General features: G+C 38.9%; 1 long non-coding RNA gene across 3 annotated transcripts in view; it reads right to left on the bottom strand.

The window, feature by feature from the left end:
- Window positions 1–5,506, bottom strand: part of LOC109960545 (uncharacterized) — a 7,836-nt gene extending 2,330 nt beyond the window's left edge. For 2 of the 3 annotated variants that reach the window (XR_002275024.1, XR_002275025.1), the window contains exons 1-2: window positions 5,267–5,506; window positions 5,016–5,174 (exon numbers count right to left, since the gene is read on the bottom strand). This is a non-coding gene — a long non-coding RNA (uncharacterized LOC109960545). Of the gene's footprint in view, window positions 1–5,015; window positions 5,175–5,262 lie in introns of all 3 variants that reach the window. The other variant, XR_002275026.1, reaches the window with a different exon arrangement.
- Between the last annotated feature and the right edge of the window lie 3,319 nt (window positions 5,507–8,825).

Below are 8,825 nucleotides of genomic sequence, written 5' to 3'. Positions count from 1 at the left end.
ATGCACCACGTGGGAGCGTTGTAGATTTTTCGCACTCCCTCCTTCACCACCTCTTCTGCCCCCAAGCCACCCACTCACCCACCTCTCCCTTACAAACACCACCACTACGCAAATGCACTGGCACAAAAACACTTATACAGTTATTCTCTCTCAACCTCCTCACCCTGTTTTTTCCCCCCCTTGCAAATAAAAAAAAGTTTAAGAAAAGAAAAAAAGACACTTTCCCCTCTTTCTCCTGAGATGACACCCCCTGCAGGCCTTTAGAATATTCTAATTCTGTTTCCTAACTCTTATTATGTGTGGAGTGTGTGACATGTGAATTGTAATTAGTCGCTCTGGGGTTAGCAGAGAGTGAAACCCCCACCTCCAAAAAAAAAAAACACTGGAGGGGGAATAATCTTTCCAACTACCCCATCCAATTTTATCCCCCCAGTCACCACCTTGTGCTGCTGTCACTGCCTTTGATTTTCTCACACAGGTGTATGCACACACTCCCTCAGCCATTCAGAATCCTCCTGCAGACGGCCAGGGATCTTATCTGCAAGGGAGGGCTGTATCAATATCCCTGCAGCCTCCGCTCCTCCACTACAAAGGGCCCAGGCGACAGGGGCTAGCTGTAGGGATGCAAGATAATGGGATTGAGGTGGTACTTAAATCTCAGTGAACCACGGCAGCTCAAGTAATTAGTGGACGGGATCCATACTGGGGGCGCTCAGCAGAGCTAAAGCTACCCTGGGCTCTGCTGCTGGAGCAAAATTAGCAGTGCGGGAATGTGTAGCACTGTCATTATCTGAACCTTTCCTGCTGGTCTGTTTCTGCCACTGTCTCTCAATCTTTCTATCTTTCTGAACTTCAACAGTGGCTCTCCAAGAAACACAAAACAAACAGGGAGAGGAGAAAAAGAGGAATCAAACTGGAAGGGTGGGGTGCTGGGGGTTGAGGAAAGGGGATTGTAATTTCACAGAAGTGTCAAAAAAGCCAGCCGAGGCCCTGTCTTTCCGTTGAGGCTTCATTAGGGCCAACAATAGACTTCCCTAACATCTAATTAGACAAGGTTAATGAGGAGTGGAGGGCCACGGATGATCCCTACCATGCACGCTGTGCCACAGGTGGGGAAGATGGTCAAAGGGTTCTGGGGGTGCAAAGGGACGGTCACCTGATAGTCATCTTACAGATTATTGTGTATTTAAAAAAGAACCAAGGTACAGTGTCCTGGCAAAAAATGCTGCCATTTCAGCAGCGGTGTCAACTTCAAATTAAATCAAATCAGGCTCAAGATTAACTTTACTGGTTCCTAAAGGGAAGATTAAGGTAAAGGATTTGATTCAAGTCAGAACTCCGCTGTGATTCTGAGTTTCTCAATAGTAAAGAAGAATCAGATGATGAGAAATCTCAAAATGAATTCAAGTATTTATAATGCATTACAACAGGTTTTGCTATATGATTCATTACGCAGTAAATGCAGCACATATCAATAGATCAGTCACCGTGTTCTCTAAAAGCTCTAGCAATCATCATACTTCTCATTATGGTTATTTTGTATCTTATACACTGGTCAGGAGCCTTTATGTGATACTTGGCTTCACTATATGAACCTTTTTTTTCCTTTCTTACTTTTTAAAAATTCAAACAAAAGCACTGAGAATCAAACTGTCTTGCAGAGAGACAACAACCCACTGTTTCAGATGCACTGTACCTTTAAATGAACCCTTTAAGACTTGGGTTGTTGCAGTCAGTCAATCATTAGAGGCTGCATTCTGCACCCTCCATCCCACTGGCTATTGAAATTCATGGGTCAAAGGAGAAGCTCACCAAAATGTTATTAGGTGGGAAAGCTGATGGCTATGAAACAGACCAAATACAATTTTAGCTTCTTTGTTTAAATGATAGCTAATATTATGTATGCAGATATAAATAAACTAGAACAAAATCACAGGTCAGCATGACATAAACTCATGACACACACAAAAAATAATTAATATAGATTTAATTGCTTAGCAGCACATACAACTGGCCCTACATTTACCAGTTGCAAGGCTACAGTGATGCTTACACACTGTCCTTTTTGTTGGAAATACTTTGGGTAGTGAGACAGAAACAGATACTGATCTTGTAAATATGGATGATGCACAAATTTGGCTGTCCACATCCTGAATCAATTAGCCAGTTAGTTTGGCATGACAGAAATAAACTAAAACTGCACCTCTGAGAAAGACCTGAGGACTTCTTCCACCACTGACTATAAACATCCAATGTGTCTATCCAACTTAGAAATGAAGAGGTAAAACACGAAGGTAATGATGTCCAGTGCCTTTACATGACAAGCTCTGCTATAAGAATCCCTAGCTTTGTTATCTTATCTGCCAGAACTAACAGAAAAAGTCAAATTGTTAGCTGAAGACAATTTTACACCCCGGGTTCCAGGTTTAGTTTTTGTGTTCATCATCCAATCCAATATCATCCAATAATTTTTCAGTTTTAACCGTCACTTGTACACATAAAGAAGCAAGTAGAGGACATGCCAAAATACCTTTAAAGCATCTAATATGAAGACAAAATGAACTTATAAATGAACTAGAATCAGCTGCTTAACAACCACAGTGAGAAAACCTTAATGACAATGCTGCATCTCCTCACAGCACAACATCATGCATTTGACATCACTCGCTATTAACAATACAGATAATTAATCGGTTAGGTGTAAGACAGAACTGAAGAGGTGCCTGTGTGAATTCGCCATGAGAGACGTAACAGCTGAGGAAATAGGTTTATGTATAGATAACAAGCTCGTGCTGAGACACAGAAATACTTCGGTAACACTCAGCTCTGTGAAATAAACAGCTGGTGTTTAATGTATAGCGGTGACAGTGAGAAGCAAGCTGCAACATAAAGAAACCAAGTCTCTGTTTAGGAATTCTATAGGATGTAAAGCGGAAATGAGGACCCTATCAAAACATATTTTGAAAGATTATTTTATTGTTCGTATTAGCTACATATTTTAATACAGTCCAAATTAAGTCCGGGCATGGCAGCAGAGCAGCCCAGTGATGTTCATTTCCTTACAATGGGTAATTTACCATTTTTTGCCACGAAACAGGCCTTTTATGGTGTCCTATATTACAGTGCATTACAAGAGATTAGAGGCAGCACCCACCCGAGCTGCAAGATACACGGGATGCTACATGGATGTGTAATGTGATTTTTGTGAACTGGGAGGCAATTTTCAGATTTCAAAAACAATGTTATCACTGCACATTAGTGAAACTGAGAGATTATACCTGTTGTAGCCTATGATCTAGCTTGGGTATACACACACACACACACACACAGGTAATGTTTTGAAATGTGAAGGTCACCATGTGCAGTAATAGCTGTAATCACAGTTGCTGTTAGGCTAATTTCAGATAGATTTTATGTCCATGCAACCAAAAAGCCATTTGATTTTAGATAGATAGTCTTCCTACAGTTTACACAGCCTCAACTTTCATTTCCCCATAGAAATGACACTGTTGCAGCTGACATGCGCAAGCAAAATGTTAATCAAACAAACCCATTTCTCCTCAACAGCTAAACCAAACAAATGGGCCTCAACTTTCCCATTCAAGTCGGAATGACAGCGTAACACAACACAACAGCAGCGAACACAGTGTTCTTTATTCAGGGCACGTCAGCCGTGCGCTATTCTGTTGAAAATATCAACTTCAGATGTTGAGGGGTGGAAAAAAGGTGGGCGTTTTGTCTGCCTTTGTTGGTTTGGGCTTGATATGCCGCGTGAGCCTTTCAAGCCATTTGTTAGACTCAATTTCTTCCTCTGTTACATCTGCAGATTACGTTTCAAGCAAACAACCAGCAACATGAAGGCAGAGAAGCGCTATTATAGTGAGAGAATGACAACTTGCATAGGTAGAGAGTAGGAAGAAAGACGAGAAAATACAAGAAAAGGCTGAAAAAAGTTGATGTAAAGAAGACTAGGAAGATTGGAAAGAGGCGGAGATGGAAGTGATGATATACTACAATGATGGGATGTATGCGTGCATGTATTGTAAATGCATACATGCAGGTTATGCAAATTAATGCACTTTGATTCTCTAGCCTGAAACGTCTCATTGTTTTCTTTTCTCATCACTCTGCTTCTTAGTTCTTTGCCTCTCCCATAGCTGCAAGAACATGTTTTCTCATGGCATTGCAGCGCTCTCAACTAACCCCAAACTTTTCCTCATTCTTATATTACAATTAATTAATTATTTAAATATTCTGCATCAATTGAACTCATAAATCACATTATGACATAAAGTCAACCAAAAAGTAACCTGTGGCAGTAACAAAGTGATTAAGACCAATACTTTAATAATCACAGGCTCACAAATGAACAGGAGTTCAAAACGGGTAGTGTAGAAAGTCACTCATAGCAGTGCAAACACAATCCAGACCACACCATAGCAATATGGTGGCTTAGTTCACACCAACTAACAGCACATTTATAACAGGTGAGAAATCATTACATTTGGAATGTATGTACAATAACAGCACAGGGTGTGGAGAGGCCTGGTTATCATATTATATAGACAGACTATTAATGTGTTCAGGTGAAACTCCCATGCAGCTCAGAAGTATCACAGTCACCCCTCTCAAAGGACCAACAGGTCCTCCAGCCTATAAGACATTTCTCTCTCAAAGGACCCAATGGAGCATCACCTGACAACATTAACAACATACTTGCACCAGCAAGCTTTACTGACTTTCACCATAAGTAACTGTTGGTCATGATAACCTGCACAAATGTCATTTTTTTAATAGGAGGCAGCCTCCTCTCGACATTATGAATGTGATGTCAGAGTGTGACTGTATTAGCGGATAGAAAAGTTCGTTATAAGCCCTGGAGCCTCCATTTTAATTTCCTCTGGGGAAAATAAAGTGAACCCACAGAGAAATGAGTTTGAATACCCGGAATTTTATGGTAGCTATCATTTCGTTAATTGTGCTGTAGCTCATGTAAGGTTTGTATAGTTACTCACGGTCCCTTGGAAACTCCGTAGAGCTCGCTAGTCGTCTGAGCCACGTCCACCTGGGTCCGGTAGGCGTGGTCCACATACACCTCCAGAGGCTCTGTCCGTCGGCGCAGGTAGGTTCATCTGGTATGCGGGGCAAACCCTGAGCACTTCAACCTGCAGTATCTATTCAAAACCAGCAAACGCTAATAAATGTTTTTCTTCTCAACTACATATGTCCATAAGCTTACACTTTCAAATATAGTATACATACTCACTCAGGTGCTTTGTGAAAATACGGTTTCCACACGCATACTCGGGATGACGCGAAGTACAGTCCACTGCGTTAGCACTAATTAAGTTAACTAGTTAACGTGGCTCTCTCTCACACTACTATACAAAAATATTTACTTTACTGAACAAATGGAATTAAAACTAGCGTCTTTATCCTCGTTTTCTCCGTTGTTTTGACACATCTACACAGGAAATCCATTTTCAGCAAAACATCACTAATTGGCGGAAACTACATCTGTATAATCAAAGAACACGCATGACAGGTTCAGGGACTGTTGATACAGTAGGATATTTTAGCTACTTCACAAGCCATTAGTTTTACCCAAACAAATGCCATTTTACTCTGCAGTAGTATTTTAATTTCTTTATTGGGTTATTTTGTTCCAGTTTTTGTAATGATGCTTTATTGAACAGACGAAACGAACAACAAACAAGACCAGGGGTTGAGACAAATATAAATTAAATTATAACAAGGCAAAGAGAGTAAACAAAAGCATTGCATAAAATATTTACAGTTTTACAAGTTTTTTTGTTTGTAGAAAATTGAATGGTTTGGATCTACAGACAGTTTCAAATATTAAGAAACATAGCTTCTGATTGGAGAACTTAAATTTATGGGTATGTAATTTAGCTAATAAAAAGTGTTTAGCGAATAATAGTGTTCATTGACTTTAGCTGAAGTATATGTGTGATATCAAACAGTACATTTTCAAATGAAAGCACCAAATCAAAGTCAACATACTGAGGAATGAAAGTATCAACAGTATTTGTATGAGAATAAGGGCCCAAAATGCTGTTGTGTCCAGTAATGACTTTTAACTTTGCACAACTATGTGCCTCCCTAAACAGGACACCAGCTCTAGCTATAACTCAGAATTGCGTTCCTATTTAGGGTTTTTATTTGTTTTGTTTTGTTTTGTTTTTTGGACAGTCATCATTCATGGCATGTTGCTTTTTTCTTTTTTTTTAAAAATTACCAGATGAAATACAGTAGCTCGGATTATCCTCCTGATGTTTTGTATTGAAGGAGGCACTGCTGTCTTTTAGCTACATGTACTGAATTTCAATTTAAACTTGAAGTTGTAGAGCAAGAACCTCAGTTTGACCATTATAGAATGCTAATGGAAATGTCTAGTTTCATCAGGAGAAACACTTTTTAGTATCTTGTGATATCTTTCAGATTAAAGGACATTTTCACCACTAAATCATGAGACAATACGTTCCCAACACACATTTATTTTTAATTCACATTTTTGATCACCATATTTCAGGCAGTACTCCTCTTTATTTTATATCACAAGTAAACAAATTAAATATAAAGCATGAATTTGCCACCCTGATCTTGTTTAAGTCTAACTGGTGTAGCTGGGGCCTAATTAAGAATCAGATGTTAGCTGCGGTGTGATCCCACCCGGCTCTACATTTGCTCTAAATCTCTAAGCAGTGCTGTTTTTGTGCTTTCAGGCTCTGAGCATGCATCCCTCAAAAGCATGTAAGAAAATCCTCAATCCCAACAAAAGTGAAACCAAATCCTATTCCATATTCCACAGCTCTACATGCTATGACTGTGTACACCTCAATAAGGAGGTTCGCTTGCCACAGAACTGGACTGCTGACAAGCCCTGTGAGCTTCCCAACAGCACACTGCTTTAACCTAGATCGCCATCTAGTGATCGTATTCAGTGGAACTCTTCTGACACCAACCTCAACACACACACACGCACACACACATACAAATCTACTGTATGTTATAACAGATTGAAAAAAATGTTTATCAGCAAGATGTCTGCATGACATTTCAGGTATTTTGTGTGTAAATAAATTTTTAGGTGTTGTCCTGGAGCCCAATTGCAGAAATTAGCTTTTTGTCCCGGATTTTTTTCCCTGATGAGTAACACATGAAATCTGTTTTCAAAGGTGTATTTATATACTGTGTATGGTCATCTCAATATGAAAAGTTGATCTGCTGTTAGACTAAAGATCATTACATTCTTGTTGCTTCTGGTAACAGCTGAATTGCTCATTTCTAAGAATGCTTCACTAGGAAATAAACAATGATACATTATTTGCAACTTGCATGCTTCTCTTGCTTCCTATTTGCTTGTTTGTGGTGTTATGTTGTTCTATAACAACCTTGCATCTTCAAAGATGTTCAGCATTTCAAAAATATAACCTTGTTTTTGGCTTTTTCTCAATGCAATTTCGAATGGAATTGGTGTTGCCTCATCCTATCACTGCCTTGTATTTTCAAAACAGATAATGCAAAGTTGTTTGGGGTTTTCTATCACTGCAATGAGTTACTGTGGCTTCTTTTTGGTGTTGTATCATATTTTCACCACACAGTATTTCAAAAATATTTGGAATCGTTGGCTTTTTTGTCAATACAATTTTGAATGGAACATTTCAGTTTTTCTGAAATTACCCTAAATTTAAGCGAAAAGCAAACATTGACTTTTAATATCAAATTTTAAAAGTGACTTTTTCAAAATGTTTTCATGTATATGTGTAGATGCTCATATGCCTTAGCTGTATTTATGCACATGTTCAGCGATACCTCTGTGTTCATGTGTGTGCAGAGGCCATGTGTCTTACCTCACTATAATGAAATCATGCGGGTCAATGAGGCCGGCGAGGATCAGGCAGGTCACCCAGCAGATCAGAACTAAGCTGCTTTGACCTGGCCCGGTACTGCACGCCGAAGACACACACAAACACACCCACCATATAGCACAATGGAACCACTGTACACAGGGGAGGCTGTGCGGTAGTTGTTAAAAAGTGAGTTCAAGCTGTTTCACACACTTGTACATTTACAATGCAGGAACACACACAAACAAGTGCTGTCTTTTTATTTTGCTCCAAAACTAATAAAACCTATCAGAGAAATTTCTTTAAAAGAGGGTTTGAAAAATTACATCAGGAAATTAAATAAACAATAGAAGTGATCAAAGTTTCCATACTCTGTAAACACTGAAATGCTGCATTAGATTACAGTACAACCAGTTGTGTTTCAGCAGTTATTATGGAGAAAGCTTTAATCATTTGTCTTCTATTAGCTGCTACTCGTATTGCCCAGGGAGTTCCATTAGAATTAAATTAAACAGTGGAAATGTAAATATTGACAACATATGCATAATTATTTATTCCACAAGCAACAACATCAGAAAATTATTGCTACAGCATCATGTTAATATGAAAACAGAAATATTTGCATTTGCTGGTAATAAAAATGCAAATCATATTACAGAAAAACAAATATAATTATCATCATAATAATAGACAAATACAGTAAATCAATAATTTTGTAAATATGAAGGTACCTCGCCCTTCCACTATCCACCTGTGACCTTTGCTTTATATGTTTTCAAGAGGTCATAGGTCAACAACTCCAAGAATGCCGTCCTCTGGAAGCTGTCCCTTTTTCTATAAAGATAATCAGTAGACTGATCTTCACCGTCATATACTCACTCACTCCTTCTTCTTCAGATCAGCGAGGTCCCCATAAATTTGAATGTAAAACAAGCTCACCAGCACAGGGTTAAA

The sequence above is a fragment of the Monopterus albus genome, unplaced genomic scaffold, assembly GCF_001952655.1.
Source record: "Monopterus albus unplaced genomic scaffold, M_albus_1.0 scaffold48.1, whole genome shotgun sequence".
Lineage (NCBI taxonomy): Eukaryota > Metazoa > Chordata > Actinopteri > Synbranchiformes > Synbranchidae > Monopterus > Monopterus albus.
This window is presented reverse-complemented; position numbering and strand designations above follow the sequence as displayed.